A 24105-nucleotide genomic window follows, 5' to 3' on the forward strand; every position below is an offset into this window, starting at 1 on the left:
TTGAAGATAAGCGTATTGTGTTCTTAGATGTGTGTTCTTTCATGTATGAACATAAGAATTAGGGTTCAAGAGTAAGAGTATCTCTGTATGGAGATAAACACATCTATTTATACCCATTAAATTAAATGCACATTTAATGCAAGCAGTAAGGTTTGAACACACGTCAAACCTTTAGAGAAAGACTTGTCTTTTGCTACAGTGAATAGTACAAAAGTCTATTCATGAGCAGACATCCTTTCATGGAGTTGGTGGGTAGTAGAGTCAACTATTCGGCTCCGTACCTTACTATACTCTAGAAAGGATATAGATTTGTCCTTTGTGTGTGGAAGGACAAGACAAAAACAATCTTGCTCAATAAGCTTCTTTTGATTGCTGAATGCTAGAATAACCCTGAAGGTCTCTTCAGTCTTCGTTGAGGCTTAGGCAGTCTTCACACATATGTAGACTAGGTTGTAATCACTGAATGCCATTTCAGATCAGAAACTCGCCAGTCTCTAATCTTTAGTTTTAGTCTTCGACTTTCGCTGAAGGTTCTTTGGTGTGATTTTTGTCTTCTTGAAGTATCGCTGTCGCTAATGGGCTTACATTACATGTTCTCAGCGATCACTGACCAGAATCAGTGATGATCACTGCAATTGAAAGACAGAAACAATAATACTTCGTATAAGGTAAAAGGGATTATCATCATATCACTGAGAGAGAGGATCAACAATCTCCCCCTATTTGATGATAACAAAGCAACATAAAGAAAGTTTCCTTATCAAATAACAGTAAGGAAAGCTTACATATTAAGTACATGTCCCTTTTAACTGTTTTGGGATCTTTTTCAGTGAGTCGGTCTTTTCTAAGAAAATTTTCTTAAGTTATAAGTTTAAGAAAAAGTACTGGAAGGAAAACTGAAACTGAAAGCATGTTCACTAACTTATAGATTGTCAGTGAATGTAAGAGTAACACTGGAACTCATAAACTTGTGTCCCTATTACTCTTTTCAGGGATCTTTTTTAGTGATGCACAAGAAATACTTATATTAATTTCAAATGGAAAAATTACATGTCATTCAATACATGTCTTTAGATTTACAAAATATAAGTTAGAACACTGAAAGTAGACATAGAATGAAAGGTTTATATAGTGAATGGATGAAATACAAAAGAAATAACTAATCTAAGTTGTTCAGATTAATGTAGCCAGGTACATCTTCTCCGAGCTCCTTTCGACGTCGAAATTCCTTTCTGATCCTGATATCCATCGCTTCACCATATATGTCATCATTTAGCTAATATCGGATGTATGCAAGATGTTCCATTGGGCAGAGATGCTACTCAGACATTCTTTGGAAGTTTACTTCGCCATCATAGTCAAGGAAAATAAATCCTAACTCAGGCTTCTTATGCACAATGTTGGGTATGTAAGGACCCTTCGCTGGCAATGATAGGTTCAACATAGATATGTCTGGATTCTTCGAAGCCTTCAGGACTTCACCTAAGGAGAAATTTGTTTCATGTTCGTTCCTCAATAATGGTCCAGCATTAGGGCTTGAAGGCATTTTTCTTCTTCCACCTTTCTTCAGCGTTGGCCTTTCAGGGACTGCAACATACCTAGACACCTTCTTGATCAGCTCGCTGATGATGTCTTCGATAATCAGCATATGTCTGCACTTTGAGCACTGAATGGCTTGTCGGATCTCTATCCATTCGCTGTAGCCATATTGGCCAAGGTAGGAAGGGTACTCGGTGACCACCTCAAGATTATCCTTGGTAATGAGCATGGAGATCAACAACCCACCGTCTTTTATTTGTCCACTGATGCTGATGTTTGTAATCAGATGAGGGTTGATTCTCTTGTTAAGGGAAACTTTGCTCCAGTGCTTGTCGCGTTCGGCCAGCTTCAGGTTCTTTTCATGTTCAACCTCTACAATAGACAGCTTGGGCCTAGACAACGTTCACCGTCTTTTTGGATTTTCTCTTTGGAAGAACTTTCGCAGCTAGTAACTTGGCTAGCTTTAAGCTGGCCCCAGTCTATTACTTTTGAAGAGCAAGTTCTTCCTCGATTTTGAGAGCCATGAGTCTTTCAGCTTCGGTCAGGAAGTCCAACTCACCACAACTAGAGGTACGAAGATGAATTTTTACTCTAGTTTGGTCGAGTGACTCCCTGAGTTGAGTCATCTATTGGTCGGTAGAAGTGCTGAGGGTTGGGTTCTCAGGGACCCATTCGTCTATCCGATAATAGGTAGTCGATGGAATAGAAAGTTAGTACATGAAGGTGATGGTTATTTGGCTTAAGGACTCATCATACAAGGGTTCAAGGGGTTTGAAAAGTACCTTGAGGTTCCCTTATTCAGCGACATTGCCTTTCGACTTGGTGCCCTGGTGTGATTCTTGAGCAGCCTCATCTCTCCTTTGCTCCCCCTCTAGGATGCGGAATCCCTAAGGCAGACACCTTTGGTGGCAGTGGAGGGACGCTGGTATTAGATGGTTAAGTCGTCTTCATCGTCATCATCATCGTCATAGTCATCCACGTTGCTGTCGGAGTTAAGGAGGCCGGGAGATTCGCCTTCATCATCATCATCATCATCATCATCATCATCATTTTCATCATTGTCTTCTTCCTCATCACCAGCATTAGCTGCAGAGGTGATGGGAAGGTCATAGTCACGAGCTTCAGCTTCAACTCGGACAACATCAACTTCCTCAGCTGCAGGAGCTTCACAGGAGGTTGGGATTTCATTGACAACTTCAGCATCAGCTCTAGAAGCTTCAGATTCATTAGTTGCTAGAGCGGCAGGTACAGAAGCGGTAGCAGCAGTAGATGGTCCAACGTCAGACCTTATCTCCCCCTCTTTGGCGATGGCTTAAGAGCAAAAGCTAGAGAGTTGGTCGACGCTTTGAATCTGGAGTACCATTATCTCTTCTAGCCGAGTCAGAGCGCTGGCTAGGGTAGTCGTTGCTTCATGTGCTTCATTAAGATGGACACAGTCATCAACAGTAAAAGAAGGAGGCACTAGAACTGGTTGACGGAGAACAACCAAAACTTGTTGCAGCAGCTCCGCATGCTGGACATATTGGGCGTGTGCTTCATCAACCTTACTCATGAGAGCAGCGATGGACTCAGCATTGGCTTGAACAACCATTTTAAGAGAGGAGAGCTGGCCTTTGACTTCTTGAACTTCAGCCCTGACGGCTGAGAGGTTAGCAGTGAATTCGCTCTTGCGAGACATGTGTTTATGGACCTCATCCATCTTAATCAAGACATTCTCAACGGTTGGGAGGTGCGGCCTCATGTCCATCGCCATATTGTATTCTTTTTCATCTATGGCTTGGGCCTCAGAAGGACCTGAAAAGGAAGGAGAGTGAGCATAAAGAAGCTCGGGGTTAGAAGAATTGAATGGGTAGGAAGATGGAGTACCTGAGGAGTCTTCATCATTATCTGAAGAATTAACGCTGGCTGGATCCATGGTGCACTTGGAAGGATGAGCACCAGTATGCTGAGGAGCTTCGAGGAGCTATCTCAGGTCCAGTGGTGGGTGTCTCATCATCAGGAGGACTGGCACTGATGATTCATGGAAGAAGGGGAGGAAAAGAAGGTTGAGATGGTAGGTAGTGAGTGTTCGCAGTGGTGGTGCTGATATTCATACCGTTAGTGATTTGAGTCACTAAGGCGGTTGGGTGAGGAGCCACTGGTACGATAGTGATCTCAGATATCACTGAAGAGATAGGATGGTGAACTGAAATTTCCTCGGGGTTAAGGCTTCTTTCAGTAGCTGAAGACCTTTTGAGAGGTCACAGCCAGAGATGAGGTAATCGCCTTTTTGGCCTTTTTGGTCCTCGAAAAAAAACCAAGAGTTGGTTGAGGTGGGCGTTTGGTAGATAGGGTTGGGGTGGTTGGGTAAGACTTGGGGGGGGTTTTCCCTTATCTTGACCACCTGGGAAGGAAAAGGAGGAATTGAAGAGTATTGCACCACTGAAGATAGTGCAACATCTCCATCCTTGAGCTTGTGATCCAGAATCCTGGATCCAATCCTGCAGACAGGAAGGTTACCTTTCTTGGAGTATTTTTTGCCAAAGATCTTGACGAAAATCATTGAAAGAAATCCGGTGTAGGAAACCACTTTCTTCTTCTGACGCTTGTTCAGTTTGAGCGCCAGGTCGGCGAAGATGACAGCGACAAAGTTGATCAGTCGGCGACGACTGAGACGCTGATGGTGAGAGCAACCCTGGATACTTGATCCTGGCCGCCAGTCTTTCCACCCATCATTTGGATGAAGTGAGAGAATAGGAACTGCCATACTGTAGATATGCGGTTCTTCTCAATTTTGGAGAGCGATTTTAGGGGCCTGTTGGAGTCCTTGTTTATTGGCCATTGGTAGCCAATGTCATCGAGGCAGGAAATGATTTCTTCAGTGGTAGGGTCGCTGGCTAAAGGACCCTTTCGGAAGCGAAGAGGGTGCCTGAGAGTGGTCATGCCCAAGCTTACAATCATCCTGTTGAAGTTGAAGGAGATTTTCTTCACCTGATGACCATTCTTGTCCTCTTCTTGCACCACCTCAGCAGTCATCTGAAACTGCTGAATGGCCTCCCTAACCATGACAGATTCATGGCTGAGAGTGTGTGTGATTGGGGACATCCTAAGGAAAGCAGCAGCTTCCTCGTAGATTGTTTTGTTGGTGGGGATAACCAACAAGGCTATGTGATTGTTGGCCTTCAAGGAAACGTCTTCGACAGAGAAGTTCACATTCTTGGCAACCATTTCTGTTTTTGTTAAGAGATAAGAAAAGAAAACAGTTTATATTAGTAGTCCAAGATTTTTTTGTGATCTTTTTAAGTCTTAGAACAAATAAAACTTCTTTTGAAAAATCCACAAATATGGTATTAGGGTTTTTCAAGTAGAATAGTGTTTGTGAAACTTTTAGATTATAACCATGAATGAGAATGTGTTATTAATCTTTATGTTTGTGTTTTAAGAGAACAAGGTTCTTAATATGTCAAACAACAGTTTCATAAGAAAAAGAAGAAGATTTCACAAAGTTATCGACCTTAGAGTTTTTGAGAAGAAGGTGGAAGGATTCGAGTGTCCTTGAGAGTTCTTTGCTTGCAATTTTCTTTTGGCAGAGGTTCGTCAAAAGATTTTGAAAGCGTAAAGAAAATATGAGGGAAGAGATCTCATATTTATAGGTAGGAGGAGAGAGAAAAGAAATAGGAGAGAGGAAAATACGACTGCTGAGGAAATGCCTTGATGAGAAATATGGCACGCTCTCATCCATGATTCGATGGAAGTTATTGCAGGTCACGTGTGTCAGACCTTTTTGCACGTCTCAAAGTGATTCGTATTGGTAACATAGAATGTCCTCATTAAGATGGTTCATTAACTATTTCTTTTAAAACGAAAAAGTTTTAAGAAACTTGAAGAGTCACATTCAGATTATACATACGCTTCCATGCATGAAAACACACATTGCATGAAAACACACATACTCACATATTAATCTCATGTAAACATGCATCTACATGATTAACTATAACAATTAATCATGTACCCACATAATCATATATCAAATAATCATATATTGATTACCTCAGGTGATAGCCAAGACTTAGTTATCACATTATCCATCCCTCAAAAGAATTTCGTCTCGGAATTCCTTTGATCAAAGAGCCATGGATACTCAATTCTCATTTCCGATTCTAACTCCCAAGTTGTGTCAGATCCTTTGTGACAACGCCACTAAAATTTAACCAAACTGATTTCTTTGTTTCGCAGAATCTTAATTTTCCGATCAATTATTGCTTCTAGTGTCTCCACTAAGTTCAACTTACTGTCTAGCCTGACTTCTGGTAGAGGCACTGCCAGACTCGGATCTGCCAAACACTTCCGTATATTAGACACATGGAAAGTGTTATGAATCAAACTAAGCTCCTTTGGTAGCTCCAACTGATACGTAACCATTTTGATTAGCTTACAGATTCTGAATGGCCCGATATACCTTGGACTGAGCTTACCCCTCTTACTGAATTTGACTACCCCTTTCCATGGCGAGACTTTCAACATCACATAATCTCCCACAAGGAATTCAATCGGTTTATGGCATTTGTCAGCATAGCTCTTCTGATGGTCTTGAGCTGTTCTAATCTTTTCTCTGATTTGCTCAATTTTCTCAGAAGTGACTTGAACAATTTCTGGTCCTGTTAATTTTCTTTCACCCACTTCATTCCAACACAACGACATTCTATACTTACGACCATATATAACTTCATACGGTGCCGCTTGGATGCTGGAGTGGTAACTATTGTTGTAGGCAAATTAAATTAACGACAGATGATTTACCCACGATCCCCCGAAATCTATAACACGTCCTCAACATATCTTCAAGAATCTGAATTGTTATTTCACTCTGTCCATCAGTCTGTGGATGATACACCGTACTCAACCGAATCTGAGAACCCAAAGCTTTCTGAAAACTTTCCCAGAATTTTGAAGTAAATTGACTATCCCTGTCTGAAATGATGGACAAAGAAACCCCATGCCTGGTCACAATCTCTTTGATATAAATCTTTGCCAATCTTTCTAATGGATAATTCTTTTTTATTGGAAGAAAATACGCAGATTTTGACAAATGATCCACAATTACCCATATGGCATCATATCCTTTTGGAGTTCGAGATAATTTCATAACAAAATCCATTGTGATATGATCCCACTCCCACACAGGAATTTCTAAAGATTGAAAATTCCCATATGGCCTTTGATGTTCAGCTTTCACTTGCAAACATGTCCAACATTGCTCTACATACGTTGCTATGTCTTTCTTCAATCTAGGCCACTACTAAAAATGTTTTAAGTCTTTATACATTTTATTGGTGCCAGGATGAATAGAATACCGGGATTTATGACTTTCATTCAGAATAATCTCTCGGGTATTCCCATAGCACGGAACCCAAATCCGACCTTGAAAACATAAAAGTTCCTTATTATTCTTTTCTAGGGTATAAATCAATTTACTCAGTCGTTCAGACTTGAAATTGTCTTCTTTAATAGCTTCCCCCTGACACCTTGCAGTTTCATCATTAATATCTAGCAAAAGATTCATTCTCATAGCTACAGTCCTGACCGTACCACCACTCTCTTTTCTACTCAAAGGATCTGCTACCACATTAACTTTCTCTGGATGACAAAGGATTTCACAGCCATAATCATTTACTAGCTCAATCCATATTCTTTGCCACATGTTTAACTCCTTTTGATTGAATAAATGTTGGAGACTTTTATAATCTTTGAAGATCTGACACTTAGTCCCTAACAAATAATGTTTCCAAATCTTCATAGCGAACAATACAGTTGAAAGCTCCTTGTCATGTGTTGGATACTATTTCTCATGATCCTTCAGCTATCTGGATGCATATGCAATTACTTTCCCCCTATGCATTAGAACACAACCCAAACCTAGCTTCGAAGCATCAATGTAGACCATGAAATCTTCTAATCTTCATGGCCAAGACAACTCTGGAGCGCTACACAGACAATCTTTAATAGCTGAAAATCCTTTTGTTGATCTTCTTCCTACTTAAACTTAATATTTTTTCAAGTCAACTTTGTCAATGGTAATGCAATCTTGGAGAAATCCTGAATGAATTTTCGATAGTAACCTGCTAATCCCAGGAAATTACGGACTTTCGAAGGTGTTCTTGATGCATCCCATTTCTCTACTACTGCGATCTTAGCAGGATCAACTTTCACTCCTACTTCAGATATGACATGACCCAGAAATTGAAATTCTCATAACCAGTACTCATATTTGAAAAATTTAGCATACAACTTTTCTTTCTTCAAAATATCAAGAATCAGACGAAGATGCTCTGCATGCTCAGTTTCTATTTTGGAGTATATAAGGATATCATAGATAAATTCAATAACGAATTTATCGAGATATTTACTACACACTCGGTTCATCAGGTCCATAAAGGCTGCAGGAGCATTGATTAAACCAAAAGGCAGTTTTAACAATATCTTCTTCTCTGACTTTTAATTTATGGTATCCCGACCGCAAATCGATTTTTGAGAAATAACTAGCTCGCACCAGTTAATCAAATAGACCATCGATTCTTAGTAAAAGATACTTATTCTTAATTGTCAGTTTGTTCAATTCCCGATAATCAATGCACATCCAGATTGATCGATCTTTCTTTTTGACAAACAGAACTGGAGCACCGCAAGGTGAAGTACTAGGCGTGATGAAACCTTTGTCAAGAAGATCTTTCAACTGTGTGACCAATTCTTTAACTCTGACGGTGCTAGATGGTACGATGCTCTTGCTACTGGCGCTGCCCCGGGTACTAGAGCAATCTTAAACTCAATAGATCTATCAGGCGGTAGCCAGTCAAATGTTTCGGAAAGACTTCTGGATAGTCACACACAACTGGAATCAACTCTTGCTTATCATTTTCTTTCTTTGCATCTACCACATAAGCCACATAACTCTGACATCTCTTCTGAATACACTTTCGGGCTTTCAGAACCGATAATAAGTTGATATGGTAATCTTGCCGATCACCATAAATAACAATCGGTCCTTTCCCGGGCAGATCAATACTGATCATTTTCTTATTACACAGAATAGTTGCCCGATTCTCTGCTAACCAATCCATTCCCACCACAATGTCAAATTCTTTCATTAGCATTGGAAACAGTTGGATCGGTAGCCCACACCCCTCAACTTCAATTATGCAATTATTGAAAACATAAGCAACATCTTCTTGACTATTAGCAGTGTCAACTACTAATATATTGTCAAGTGGAACCGAACTCATGCATGTAGATTCAACAAATAAAGGTGATACAAACGAAATTTTTTATTCACCCTTGATAATCAGATGGAACCGAAGTTATGCATGCAGATTCAGCAGATTCAATTATTGACCCTCGATAATCAAATGAAGGTCCTTCCCATTTCCTCTTGTCAACAATTTTTCCCTCTTCTTGTCTATTTTTATTTCTTTCAGTGACCTCTGCCGCATCCACAGTCAATGAAAAAGTGGTAGGATTTATAGCAATCACAAATTCTCGAATTGAAGGCTTTAAACCCCAAATATATCTTTCCACTTTTCTGGATTCTGATGAAATGTAGTGTTCAGCAAATCGAGAGTATTCAATGAACTTCTCGGTGTATTCCTGAACAGTTGTAGAACCTTGCTCTAATTTCAGGAAATCCTCCTCCATCTATCTTACGGTTGTTTTGGGACATAACTAATCTTTAAATCTGTTCACAAATTATGCCCAATATAACGTTTGTAAAACATCTATTCTGGCTAATGATTCGACTTCCCACCAGAATAGTGCGTTAGACTTTAATGCGGAAACAACAAACCTAACTTTATCTATTTCAGGACACTTAATAGTGTTGAACATAGACTTAATCTCTTTAATCCAGCACATGGCTTTAACTGGCTCTCTTTCTCAAGAAAACGTTGGTGGTTTGCATGTTAGAAACATTTTAATATCTCCCTCTTTGCTGTGTGCAACTGGAACAGAGGGATTTATTTTTAATCTTTCTGTTTCAACTCTAGCAAGTATCCCCATAATGGACGTCAATGTTTCTCTTAGCTTTCCTATTTCCTCTGCCAACATGTCTCTAGTTACATACTCTGGCTGGGGCATCTGTTCTTGATTAATATTTCCAGAGTGAGATTCTCCATGATCAGGATGAGTCTCAGATTGACTAGTTCTACCTCTGGCTTGACCTGTTCCTCGCCCTCTGCCTCTAATTCTTCCTCTGCCTCTATCCTCTATAGTATTAGTAGGGGCATTGACAGGGGAATTTTCTGTATCATCAGGATTGGGGTGGGCGATCCTTTTAGGTCTTCGAGATCAAGTAGACATCTACAAATTTCAATATTAATAATCATGTATTCACATTCTCAAATATAATGAAGTGTCTAAGTTCAAATATGTACCTGTAAATTCATAATTACATTTGCCAAATGTAATTCGAATTTACCTTACACACTGTTCTCTTAACTCATCATATTTATTTCCAATGGTACTAACTATGAAATAGTTTAAGTCTAGGTATCATGCTTTGAATACCTAAATCCCTTAAACTCAGGCTCTGATACAACCTTTTGTAACACCCCACAACACACATTTAATATAACACATACTTCATTCAAAGAAATACATTATTACTCCACTTACGTCCCATAGTACAAGAAATTATCGTACAAAATACATAACCCAAAAATTCCAAAATACAGTTTCCTGTACTAATTAACATTTATCTTCAAAACTAGATTCATCCATAAGCTGATCTTCACATAGTTATGCACATAGGAAAATAATTATATTTTCCCCATTCCCTCACCATCATGTAACCCAGCAGTTCTTGCAATACATATTATAAATACAAAATGAGGGTTAGACCAAAAGGTCTAGTGAGATCCCTTTTTCCCATGTAATTTCAGGGTGAAGATCACCAAAACTTTATTTAAAATCAATTTTTCACATAAACAGATACATAACCATGTAGTTCACATCGACTAGTGCCCCTCTGATTTCCAAAGCCAATGTCTGACCTTATGACTAGATAATTAGGCAAAGCAAGGCTAGAGCTTTTCAGGTTTCACATAACTCATCCTTAAGCATTTTTTTATCAGAAACGCGGTTATTCAAAATCTCTGGCAAAAAGCCAATTATCCCCTTCTCAATAACATTATTACTACCATTTCCAATAAGAACCATGTTTCTGAATCTTTAATTCTCAAAGAAATAAGGACTCAGAGCCATCGTAATCTTAAAGGATATAGTAGTAAGTGTTATATTAATAAACACATACACAAATGCCACCCTTATATCCAAAAGTACACCTCTCCTTGATATGACACCCTAATCCCAAAGTACACCTCTCCTTGATATGCCACCCTTATTTCCTCATCAAAATCTATAGATTATTTCCAAAAGAAATAGACCAAAGTCACAAACTTTCTGATGGAACATTATCTATAGGGTTGATCGTTTCAAATGACCAAGCACGAAGCCGAAACTACACCAAATGTAGTGACCGGTACATTCCTCATGAACTCTTTATATGCCAAAGTGTTATTTGACTCGGGTGCAAACTTCTTGTTTGTATCCCCATCCTTTCCTCTATGTGCTCGTATGAATTATGTGCCACTTGATGATAAGTTAGTAGTTGATACTGCTAATGGTCAAGTATCTATGGACTATATGTTTGATAACTGTACTATTATGATTGAGGGATGTGAGCTACTAGTCAGACTATTTCCCATGCCCATGAAAGAGTTTGATATAGTAGTAGGGATGGATTGGTTGGTAGAAAATCAGGCCAGCATTGTTTGTAACAAAAAGATGATCAGAATAATATTTCCAGACAGAGGTTCCGCTATTATATATGCTGATCATCAGAATCATCATACCGGTCTGTTAACTGTGGTGAAAGCCAGGAAGTGTATCCAAAAGAGGTGTCAGGGGTTTGTAGCTTATACAATTGATGCAAAGAAAGAAAAGGGAAAGCAAGAATTCATCCTGATTGTTAGTGAATATCCTGAAGTCTTTCAGAAGACTTATCTGGATTACCACCAGACAGATTATTGAATTCATGATTGATTTGACACCCGGAGCAGCACTTGTAGCTAAAACGCCATATCGATTAGCTCTGTTTGAACTAAAAGAATTGGTTACACAGTTAAAAGATTTGCTTGACAAAGGATTCATCAGACCGAGTACTTCACTGTGGGGAGCTCTAGTTCTTTTCATGAAAAAGAAAGACAGGTCTATGCACATGTGTATCGATTATCGAAAACTGAACAAGCTGACAATAAAGAACAAATATCCGTTGCCAAGAATTGATGATTTATTTGATCAACTGGTGGGAGCCAGTTACTTCTCAAATATTGATTTACGATCAGGTTATCATCAGTTTATAGGTAAAGATAAAGATATTGCCAAAACCGCTTTCCGAACTAGGTACGGACATCACGAATTCTTAGTTATGCCATTCGGTCTAACTAACGCACCTGCAACTTTTATGGACTTAATGAATCGAGTATGTAAAGAATATCTCTATAAATTCATTAATGTATTTATCGATGAAATTCTTATATACTATAAGACAAAAGAAGAGCATGCAACGTCTTTGGTTGATACTTGAGCTTTTGAAAAGAGAAAAGTTGTACGCAAAGCTGCCAAAATGTGAGTTCTTGTTAAGGGAAGTTTAATTCCTTGGGCATGCTATATTAGAGGCAGGAGTAAAACTGGATCCAACAAAGATTGAGGCAGTTACAAAGTGTGAGGTACCAAAGACTCCGTCTGAAGTCGAAAGCTTTTTGGGATTAGCAGGCTATTACCAAAAGTTTATTCAAGATTTTTCTAAAATAGTCGTGCCATTGATCAAAATAACTCGGAAGAACGTTAAATTTCAGTGGGAGGTAGAACAGCGAAAAACCTTCCAGCTATTAAAAGATCATCTTGGCAGTGCACCGATATTGTCCTTACCCGATGGAACAGAAGATTTTATGGTGTACAATGAAGAGGAAAAGTCATATCATATGCATCCCTGCAACTAAAAGATCATGAAAAGCAATACCCGATTCATGATATGGAATTTGCAGTAGTGGTATTCGCATTGAAAATATGGAGACATTACCTCTTGGGAACCAAATGCCAGATTTACATCGATCACAAGAGCTTGCAACATCTGTTTAATTAGAAGGAATTAAATATGAGACAGCGTCGGTAGATTGAACTTGTTAACGATTATGATTGTGAAATCCTCTATCACCCGAGAAAAGCCAACGTAGTCGCGGATGCCTTGAGCCGAAAAAAAAGAAGTGGGACTATCAAAATCGTGTCAATGAAGATAAGCTTAACTCCTAATTTTCATCAAGAAATTTTGAAATGTCAAAAAGAGGCTGTTAAAGAGGAACATAAGAAGTCAGAAAAAGTGGGGAAAATGGTGTCTATCATGGAACCGAATGATGAGGGAATTTTGTGCTTCCAAGGCCGAATATGGGTACCATGCTATGGAAATATGCGGGAAATTATTCTGAATGAAAGTCATAAGTCCCACTACTCTATCCATCCAAGTACCAATAAGATGTACAAAGATTTGAAATCTTCTTATTGGTGGCCGGGCCTCAAGAAAGACATAGAAAAATACATAGAACGATACTTAACATGTCTGCAAGTTAAGATCGAGCACCAGAGACCTTACAAGAATCTGCAATCTTCGGAAATTCCAGTCTGAAAATGAGATCACATTACGTAGGACTTTGTCATGAAATTACCCCGAACCCTAAAAGGTTATGATGTAATCTGGATAAAAGTGGATCGTTTATCAAAATTTGCACATTTTCTACCAATAAGAGAAACCTATTGTTTAGAAAGGTTGGGACAGATTTATATCAAGGAAATCGTGACAAGACATGGTGTTCCATTATCCATCATTTCTGATAGAGACAATCGTTTTACTTCAAAGTATTGGAGAGTTTGCAAAGAGCTTTGGGGTCTTAAGTTCGGTTGAGTACGACTTATCATCCTCAAATAGACGGGCAAAGTGAAAGAACCATCTAGACTCTCGAAGATATGTTAAGAACTTGTGTTATTGACTTTGAGGGATTATGGGAGGATCACTTGCCGTTGCTAGAATTTTCCTACAATAATAGTTACCACTCCAGCATCCAAGCGGCATTGTATGAGGTATTGTATGGACAAAAATGCTGAACACCATTGTGTTGGAATGAGGTAGGTGAAAAACAATTGACAGGTCCAAAGATTATACAAGTAACATCTGAGAAGATTGAACAGATTCAGGCAAGAATCAAGACAGCCCAGGACCGACAGAAAAGTTATGCCGACAAGCGATGAAAACAGATTGAATTCAATGTGGGTGACTTTATGAAGTTGAAAGTATCTCTGTGGAAGGGTGTGATGAGATTTGGAAAGAAAGATAAGCTCAGCCCGAGGTATATTGGGCCATTCATGATTTGCAAACGGATTGGGCCGGTAGCTTGCCAGTTAGAACTACCGGAAGTACTCAGCCTAATTCACAACACCTTTCATGTGTCAAACCTACGGAAGTTTTTGGCCGATCCAAGTTTAGCAATACCGCTTCCAGAAATTAAACTGGACAGTAAACTGAATTTTATGGAGACACCAGAAGCCGTGACTGACAGAATGACCAAGGTGTTAAGAAACAAAGAAATCATTTTAGTAAAGGTAAAGTGGCGTTATCACAAGGGTTCAAAAGCTACATGGGAACTAGAATTTGATATGAGAGCCCAATACCCTTGGCTATTTGACTAAATGACTTTCGGGATAGAATTCTTTTGAGGGGGAGATAATGTTATAACCGGGTTTCAGACAACCTGGGTTGAGGTATCCTTTATGTGATTATATGTGAAATATGTGATGACATGCATGCTATCTAAATAAATGCATGGGTCATATATATATATATGAGAATATGAATGCTACGCATACATGAGAAGATGATATTAATATATGTGTGCACATGGATTAAATTACATATTAGGTTTGGATAGGTTGCACAATCAGCTTATTATTATTTTATTGAGAAAATGAGTAACCTTCATGGTTAAGAAAGATTTTGGGTTTTTAAATATTAAAACCACCGCCCAAAAGAGTTTTGTAATAAAAACTCTTCCACCGCCTTGATTAATATATTTATAAAGAAGACAAGATAAGATTTTATTTTATCATACTTTGAAAAGACTTTGAGAGAAAAGAGTGTGTGTGTGGCGGTGAAGACTGTTCTTGAGAACTTTTGCTTTAAAAAGATTTTAGGAATTTGGGTGTTTGTTTGAAGATCTGCTGTGTGATCTAATCTTCGAATTTGTGCTTAAAATGTGAGTTTTGTTACAAAAACATTTATATGTTGTTATTTAAAACTGCTGGATTTTGATGATTTAATATTGGGAAAAAGTTTGGTAAATATTGTTTTCCAATTGTTTATAGGTATGTGTTTATGATTCTGGATTGGAAACTGTTTTGGAAAGACAAAGAAGATTTCTACTTCTTAAAAACAATTTATGAATGAAATCCTATTTTGAGGATTAAAGGGGATTTTGTTTTTGGAAAAGTGTTGAAAGAACTGGTGGTTCTTGAGGTTCAAAATTTTGAAGATTAAACTATTTTGAAACCATTATTGGTTAAAAACTATAGAGGAAATTCCTTCAAGACAGTTGTGACTTCGGTCCGTCTTCGTTTGGGATTAATTTATAGATCTTGTGGATAAAACTATGGAGGCTGTTTCATCAAGACTGTTGTGACTTCGGTCAGTCTTTGTATGGAACTAATCCATAGATATTGATGAGAAAATAAGGGTGGCATATAAAGGAAAGGTGCACCATGGGATGAGGGCAGCATATCAAGGAGTGGTGTACCTTCGGCTATAAGGGTGACATATCAAAGAGAGGTGTACCTTTGGATATAAGGGTGGCATTTGTGTGTGGAGTTATTTTAGCTCTTGCTATTATGTTTTTTAAGATTACAATAGATTTGAGTTCTTACTTCTTTGTGATTTGAGGACTCAGAGATGTTGTTCTTATTAAAAATGATAGTATCGATGTTATTGAGAATGGGAAAACTTGGATTATGGCCAATGGTTTTGGATAAATTATGTTCTGAAACAAGTGTTTGATTTATAAAGAGCCAGAGAGGCTCTGGTTGTTTCTTGAAAGGAACTAGAAGGGCTCTGGTTGGTCCTCATAGTAGAACCAGAGGGTTCTAGATGATGATTCAAAATTTGTACAAGTCTTTTACTAAGGTTTTATGTAAACCAGAGGTTCTGTATCTATTAGATAGGGGATCTGTGTCAAAAATATACTTTTAAAATATTTCTAAGATTTTTACACATAGAAATTTTCATGCAAATAAAGACAGACCAGATGGGCTCTGGTTGGCCTACGCGTTGGACCAGAGGCTCTGGTTGGTCTTGCATTTTGAACCAGAAGCTCTGGGTAGTAGAATCGAGGCTCTAGTCATTCAAGATCCTTTTAAAAAAAATTTATACTTGGGAAAGCTATCTTATTAAATTTTGTGTTGGTCTATGAATGTTTTAAGGATTTTATTTGAGTAAGAGGCTCTGGTTGGCTTAACCAGAAGCTCTGGTAGAGGAACCAGAGGGGCTCTGGTCCTGTTACTTGTGAAATATTTTCTAAGTCTGGTCTTTGGAACCAGAGGTCCGATGGACACAAACAGAATGTGGATTTACACTTCATCATGCGAATTAACTTTATTTGAATAATGTTTTGGTCAATTTCACCCTACAACTACATGCACAAAAGGGATCTCACTAGACCTGTAGGTCTTACCCTCATTTTGTGTTTTCAAATATGTATTGTAGGAAATGCTTAATATAATGATAGTAAGGGAAAAGGCAAATATTGAATTATCTCTCTATGTGCTTAGCCTTATGAAGATCGATGGATGTATTTTGATATTAGATGATATGTAGTACAAGAGCCTGTATTTTGGAATTTTTGAGTTGTGTATTTTGTATTGTAGCTTCTTGTACGTTGGACCTTTGTGGGCTTGAACATGTATTATGTGAATGAAACATGTGTTATATGCAATGTAAGTTTGGGGGTGTTACATAGAAACTTGGGCAATAGCAGGGCAGGTAGATCCTTGCCTTTCTACTTGTCCAAGGTATTTTTCGCCACGGAAGCCTTGAACTCATTGTAGAGGATTAAGAAGTAATCCAAAGGAAAATCAAAGTATATCCCATACAGAAGTTGTAGGATATTTGTCGAGCAAATGTCCATGCTCCCAATTTTGCAAGTTAGGGCCCTTTTCACCATTATGAACAAAACATTCCACATAGGTGGCAAGAATTGGCACCTAAATTGGGAGGGGTAGCTCATTTGCTGGTTGTACCCCAATAGCTTGAGAAATCCAACAATTTCTTCACATGTTGGAAGAGGAGCATATTCAGGCATTCCAAGTTCGGTCTTCGTTGGGATTTGCAACACCAAAGAGAAAAGAGACCTAGAAATCCTGACTTGACAGTATTCCTTGTGTACAGTATGTAGAATTCTCCTTGGATCCATTTTTCGTTGGCCATTACTTCACAAGATTGTCAATACTCCTAAATGAATCTCTCAAGGACTGCGTCGTCTACATTGGTCAAGGTTGGGTTCAAGAAATGGTGGTGAAGAACATCCACCATAGGGTGGTATTTGGAGTCAAAATTGTCTAGGATGAGATGTAGGGCATGGTTATTGGGTTTGAGAGATAGGGGAATCACATGATAGTTTGTATCTTCAATTGATTTCATTGTGGAGGTTTTTGTTTGGGAGTTGTTTGATTCTGAGGATGAAGACATTTTTGCAGGTTTAGGTTAAATAACAGGTTTAAGAAGATTAGGGTTTCTATTTAAGGAGTTGCAGATTTTTAGAACATAGATGGATTTAGGGTTTATTGAAGATGATTTAGGGTTCTTGAAGGAGAAATTTCACAACTTACTTGGAATCAAATATGCTTTTGAAGATTTGGAAAGGTTTAAGTTCTTGAAGTTCTTGAAGTTCTTGAGTTTCTTTGAAGATATTTCTGTGAAAGTTCTTTGCAGATTCGAGTTCTTAAGAAGATCTGGGAATTTTGAAAGCGTAAAGAACAAAATGGATATAATTTTTCTTTTAAAAAGGGAAATTACCAGGGTACTCGAGTGTGATTTTACCCCAAGGGTCGTATATGGAAACATTTTTTCCAGAACCTATGGGGGGATGCACGTGGTCTGACAGTTGCAGGTTACAGCACACGTCCCGCCTCCCATATTTGAAAAATTAGGGATATAGGCATGTCATTTTCCAAAGGGTGACCCCTATTTTATATTCTTATTTTAATAAGATCCATATTTAAAGAAAAAGAATACAAGTGTTTTTCAAGCAGAGCTATTGATTAAGAGTGAAAATGTCTCTTGGTTGAACTCAACACTTGTAAGAAAAAGAAAATTCCTACACTCTTTGAGGATGTGAGATAGAAACATACCTTTAGAGCAATACAGAAGCTCATGGATGGACTATGTAGATTCTAAGCCATCATGAGTATGTTAGATAGGCCAGAGGCTCTATATTTTGAAGATTTAGGACTCCCCTTTAAAATAAACATTTTGTGTTTCTCCCTCTTAAATTATGCTTGGATCAAAAGATGGTAAGATATGTTCGAGCTATAGTTCAAGGTATAGAGGCTCTGTATAGTAGATACAGAGCCTCTGTATGACGAACTTAAAAAAATTGACAAAATTAGACCAAGAAGCTCTTCATAATACATGCAGAGACTCTGTATCATGGACTTCGGATAATAAAACAAATATATTCCCAATGTGAGTGTAGAGCCTCTGTATTATGCATACAAAGGCTCTGACTTATCATTATAGATTAAGCATTCCTAACTTGCTAACCAATAAATTAAATCTCTTTTCATCTAGAGCCTTTGTGAATATGTTTGCAAGTTGGAAATCTGTGGAAACAAAGACCATCTCAATCGTTCCTTTCTCCACATGGTCCTTGATAAAATGGTATCGAACATCGATGTGTTTTGTTTTGGAATTTTGCACAGGATTAGCTGTGATGGCTATTGCACTTTCTGAATCACACAGAATAGGGATCTTGTCAAACTCAATGCCATAGTCTTTGAGTTGAGTCTTCATCCATATTACTTTAGAACAACAGCCTACTGTGGCTACATACTCTGCTTCTGCAGTGCACGTTGACACACAGTTCTGCTTCTTCGACGTCCAACTCACCAACTTCTTTGCAAGTAGTTTACAACTCCAAGATGTGCTCTTCCTATTGAGCTTACACCATGCATGATCAGAATCTGTATATGCAAGTAAATCAAAGCCAAAATGCATAAGATACCAAAGACCCAAGAATTGAGTCCTTTGAGATATCGAAATATTCTTTTTACAACAAAGAGATAAGATTCCTTTGGATTTGCTTGAAATCTAGCACACAGAAAAGTGGCAAACATTATGTTCTGTCTACTAGCCGTGAGATACAATAGTGACCCAATAATTCCACGATAAGTCTTAACATCCACCGGCTTTTCAGATGGGTCTGTGTGAAGCTTAGTGCCTGTGGCAATTGGTGTCCTCATTATTTAATAGTTGTGAAGTTGGTACTTCTTCAAGATGTCAGAGACATATTTGCCTTGATTAATGAAGATACCCTCTTCTGTTTGTTTTACTTGGAGGCTGAGGAAGAATGTTAATTCTTCTATCATGCTTATTTCAAACTCACTCTTCATCAACGCAGAGAACTTGTCACAGTAGCTCTGGTTTGTTGAACCAAAGATAATATCATCCACATAAATCTGCATTAGAAGCATCTTACCTTTATAACTCTTGATAAACAAAGTAGTGTTGATTTTACTTTTTTCGAAGCCATTGGATGTTAAAAGGGACGATATTCGTTCATATTAGGCTCTTTGGGCTTACTTGAGCCCATACAGAGCTTTGTCTAGGAAATAGACATACTCTGGATGTGTTGAGCTCTCAAACCCATGGAGGTTGATGCACATAAACTTCCTCCTTCAGCTTACCATTTAGAAAGGCCGACTTAACATCCATTTGATAGACTTGGAATCCCTTATATGTAGAGAAGGCTAGAAATAGGCGTATAGCTTCTAGCCTTGCTACTGGTGCAAAGGTCTCGTCATAGTCTATGCCTTCTTCTTGGCAGTAGCCTTTTGCAACTAACATGGCTTTGTTTCTAATGACAATGCCATCCTCATCCTTCTTATTTTTGAAAACCCAATTGGTAAAGGAACACGAGTCTGTACTTTGTTTCTTTCAAATTGTAGAAACTCTTCTTGCATGACATCAACCCAACTTAGGTCTTGTAGGGCTTCATAGATTTTCTTAGGCTCTACTATGCTTAGAAAGTTTACAAACAAATATTCATTGGTTGTGGTAGCTCTTGTCCTTACACCCTAGAAGGATCTCTAATTATTTGGTGTGAGGGATGGTCTTTGGTCCATCTTGTCATAGGAGGATGCATAGATGGTGGAGTTGTGAAATCCTGCTCTATTGGAATGTCTGGCATTATGTCTATTGTAGGTGATGATGGCTCTGCTTGCTCCCTCTGGCATGGTGGTACAGAGGGATCATGTTCGGAAACATAGATCGTTATCTCTGGCTCTAGATTGGGCTCTGACGCAGAGCATGGAAGCTCTGGTACTGGATCTGCATGATCACAAGAGGGAGTAGAGACGTTGGAAGGGCTAGAGATTGATGTACCTAAAGGTTGTGGCTCTTCTTGAACGCATGTAGTGGCACCTCTGGTTGCACACCTAGAGATGACTTCATCATCAAAGAAGTCTGCAAATAACTGACCGAGTTCCAATTCCCTTGACTTCTATAGAGAATTGGAAGTCACATGGATTAGCTTGAGTACGGAGTTGGAGTATTCTGAAGTCATTAGTTCTTTATCGCCGAACGTGACGTTGATGATCTCCATGACCGTCTTGGTTTTGAGGTTGAAGACCCTATAGGCTTTGGAATGTATAGAATATCCAAGGAATTTTCTTTCATTTTCCTTCTTGTCAAATTTACCAAGGTATTCACGTTCACTGAGGATGTAGCACCTACAACCAAAGATGTGAAAAAATTTGACGTTAGGTTTTCTTTGGTTGATGAGTTCATAAGGAGTTTCCAAATGTCTCTTGACCATAGTTGCTTTATTTTGCATAAAGCATGTAGTTGAGATATCTTTGGCTCAAAATGGGTTGGAAGACTAGAGGCTCCGAGCATTGTTCTTCTTGCCTCAATCAGAGTTCTGTTCTGTCTTTCTACTACACCATTTTGTTGTGGTGTTCTTACAGTAGAGAAGTTTTGGGATATTCCCTCTTTGGTAAGGTACTTGTCAATTTTTATATTCTTGAACTCTGTAGCATTGTCACTCCTCTGCTTTTGAATTTTTCTCTGTAGAAGAACTGAATCTTGGTCATTAGCTTTATCAACATCTCTGGCACATCTGATTTTTCTCTTAAAAACTCTATCTAAGTATATCTAGAAAAATCATTAAGCACAAGTATATACTTCTTGCTAGACAGGATCTATACAGAGATAGGACCACAGAGGTTCACATGAAGCATATGCAGAGGTCTGACACAGGAACCATCAGTCTTTGCCTTATGAGATGCTCTTTTGAGTTTGCCCATCTCACAGGCAGGACAAAGATGATCCTTTTTGAACTTTACCAAAGGTAGTCCAACAACCAAATTGTGTTTTACAAGCTTCTCAATATTTGGAAGGTTAATATGAGACAGCTTGTGATGCCAAAGCCAGGCTTTTCACTTTTGCGAGATATGAGACAGAGGGTCTTTGTATCATCTCTGGGTGAAAAGTTCATAAGATATAGATTTCCCTTGTGATCGGCTCTTAGCATCTTTTGACCAGATTCTGACACCAATGAACAAGACTCCCTTTGGAAGTTGACATTCTATCTAGAATCATAGAGTTGACTTATGCTGAGCAGATTGTGCTTTAACCCAGGCACATAAGGAACCTTTGAGACATAAACCTTACCTTCATGGAGAACTCCATACCCTTTATTTGTCCTTGTTTATTATCACCAAAGGTCATACTTCCTCCATATTTGTCTTTGAAAGAGGAGAGTAACTCTTTGTTGCCAGTCATGTGCCTTGAGCATCTAGAGTTGAGGTACCAGATATGCACATGTTGTTTCTGCAAAACAAGATAGAGATTTTTAGGTACCCATTTCGTAATGGATCCTTTGGGATTAGGCTTAGGAGACTCAGATTTATTTTTAGAGGAATGATCTGCCTCAGTACCTGGTTTTCCAGGCTCAGGAGCTGGTTTCCAGATTTGGCTTTGGAGGCCTTGCTTCTTTTGGGGTTTTTAGAATTTCTTTAAGGTGACCTCGAGAGAATGCAGTTTGGACTTGAAATGTGTTGTTTTAATTGTCGCAGCAGAGACAGTCATTTGCAATTATGAACATATTTATGGTGACAAAAAAATTCATTGGATTCATAAAACTTGGGATTCTTTTTATTACAATCATTCCTAGCATTAGTTGTTCGATTGAACTCCCTCTCTAGTTTAAATTGATCTTTTCAATTGGGCTTTGTCTTCTCATGCTGCCCTTTTTTATTCCTTTTTCTCCCCTTGGCCTTCAGAGGCCTCTTTGAAATAGAAGGATTTGATTTAGAATTAGCAGCCCATTTTCCTTTCTATTCCTGAGTAAACTTACCACGCCTTTGAAATATTGACTTTGGAGGTTTGGGTATATAGGTTTCCGACTTTAGCTCTTTAGCTTTCTTTCCTTCTCTAGCTCAAGGCAAGATTTGGCTTTTAAACACATATCCATGAAATCAGGACACATGGGAATATTTTTTCTCTACTCCATTACTGGAACATATTTAAGAGGGATCCCATTTGGAAGTTTATCAACTTCTGCTCCTGGCACTTCTATCACTGTCTCAAGAAGCTCTGTATTCAAGTCTTCCTCTGGCTGAGAGTCAGGTCGAGAAAATCTCGTTTATGACTTAGAATGTTGGAGTTTTCATTGAGCTCTTGTGGTAATTTTAGAGATTGAAGAATCTCCTCTGAGTTTTGATTAAAAAATTCTTCATCAGAGAGATCTTGTAATTTGTTTAAATCTTGATATTCCCATGGATGGATATGAAAACCTTCTTCATTCTTTTGTATAGATGAGGAGCATTCAAAGGTATTTTTGGAAGTTTCCTATGGATGGTTTTGTTGAGACACAAAGTAGTGATTCATAGCCTCAAGAAGATCTTGCTCAAAAACAAGTCTCACCTTCTCTATGAACTCTTTCAATAAGCTCAAATCTAGAGTTTTGAAAATATCTTCTTTAGGAGCAGTTTTTCCCCTTGTCTCTGTTGATTAAGGTTTGAATTCATCACCTTTTTGAGTAAAAAGCTCTTGATCATGGTTGCCAAAGATAAAAATTTCTTCTTTCTTCTGTATGCTTTTGAAATCAACTTGTTTTGGTTCAAGCACATTTTTTGTAGAACAGTAAGAGATTTTTTAATTTGAGCCTTTTTGCTCTGGCTCCACTTTCAAGTTTTGATCTTTTGAAGGGTGATGGTTCATGCAGAGTAGGAAAATCAGGTTTTTGCTCTGCTCCTAAACAAAAGACAGATTCAAGAGACATTTTCTTCTTCCAGATTAGGTCTAGGTCAACATAACCTAGCCCTATCTTATCATGTTGAGAATTGATCTTTTCATACACCTGCTGAGCATCTTGATATTTCTTGATCAAGAGCTCTTTTCTCTGTAAGCTTTGGTGTAAAAATTCCCTTTTCTCTTGAAAATAATTTTTAAGAGCCAAAGAGCTCAGTCTATCATGCTCTTTCTCGACAATCTCCTTGTCCTTCTTTTCTACGGCCTTTTTAAGTTCAGAGCACTCTGATTTGAAAACTGTCTCTATGGAATGTTTTTTTTTGAAATTTTTTTCTTTTCCACAGAGAGCTCCCCCTTCTCGATAGTCAGAAGCTCTGTTTCACATTTAAAGATATTCTTTTCATTTTCAATCACTTTTCTCTTTTCTTTTCTTTTAAGAGCTTCTGTTGGATTTTTAAAAAATCTTTTGTTAAGAGTGATATGTTTTTCTCAAGTTCAGAATGTGCAGAGCCAGAAGTAGAACATACCTGAGAGTCAGAGCCGGATCCAGACTCTTATGCGTCATCATCTACATCCATCCCATAGAAATGTGCTTAGGTATCCTCATCAGATATAAAGTCAGAGACCCAATTTTCCTATGCTGTCATGAGGCTCCTCTGGGGTCAGTTGTACTTGTACTTATTTTATAGTACTGTTCGTCCTTAACCAGAGGACATTTGCACTCCTTCGAGAAATGGTCGGTTCTGCCTCATCGAAAGCATCTATTTCCTTGCTTCTTCTACTCTAGTTGGTCTTCCTCCTTCTTCATGATCTGTAGAGGTGGATCACGTTTCTTAAAATTATCACTTCTATTGTCTCTGTCTCCTTTCAAACACCCTCTTCTGAAACGTTTTATTGAATTCCTTGGTAATGAGAGCCAAGGAGTGTGCAAAGGCACTAATGTCATCGTTATCAGAGCTAGACGCTCT

The sequence above is a fragment of the Cynara cardunculus genome, assembly GCF_001531365.2.
Source record: "Cynara cardunculus var. scolymus isolate 2C chromosome LG 5, CcrdV1, whole genome shotgun sequence".
Lineage (NCBI taxonomy): Eukaryota > Viridiplantae > Streptophyta > Magnoliopsida > Asterales > Asteraceae > Cynara > Cynara cardunculus.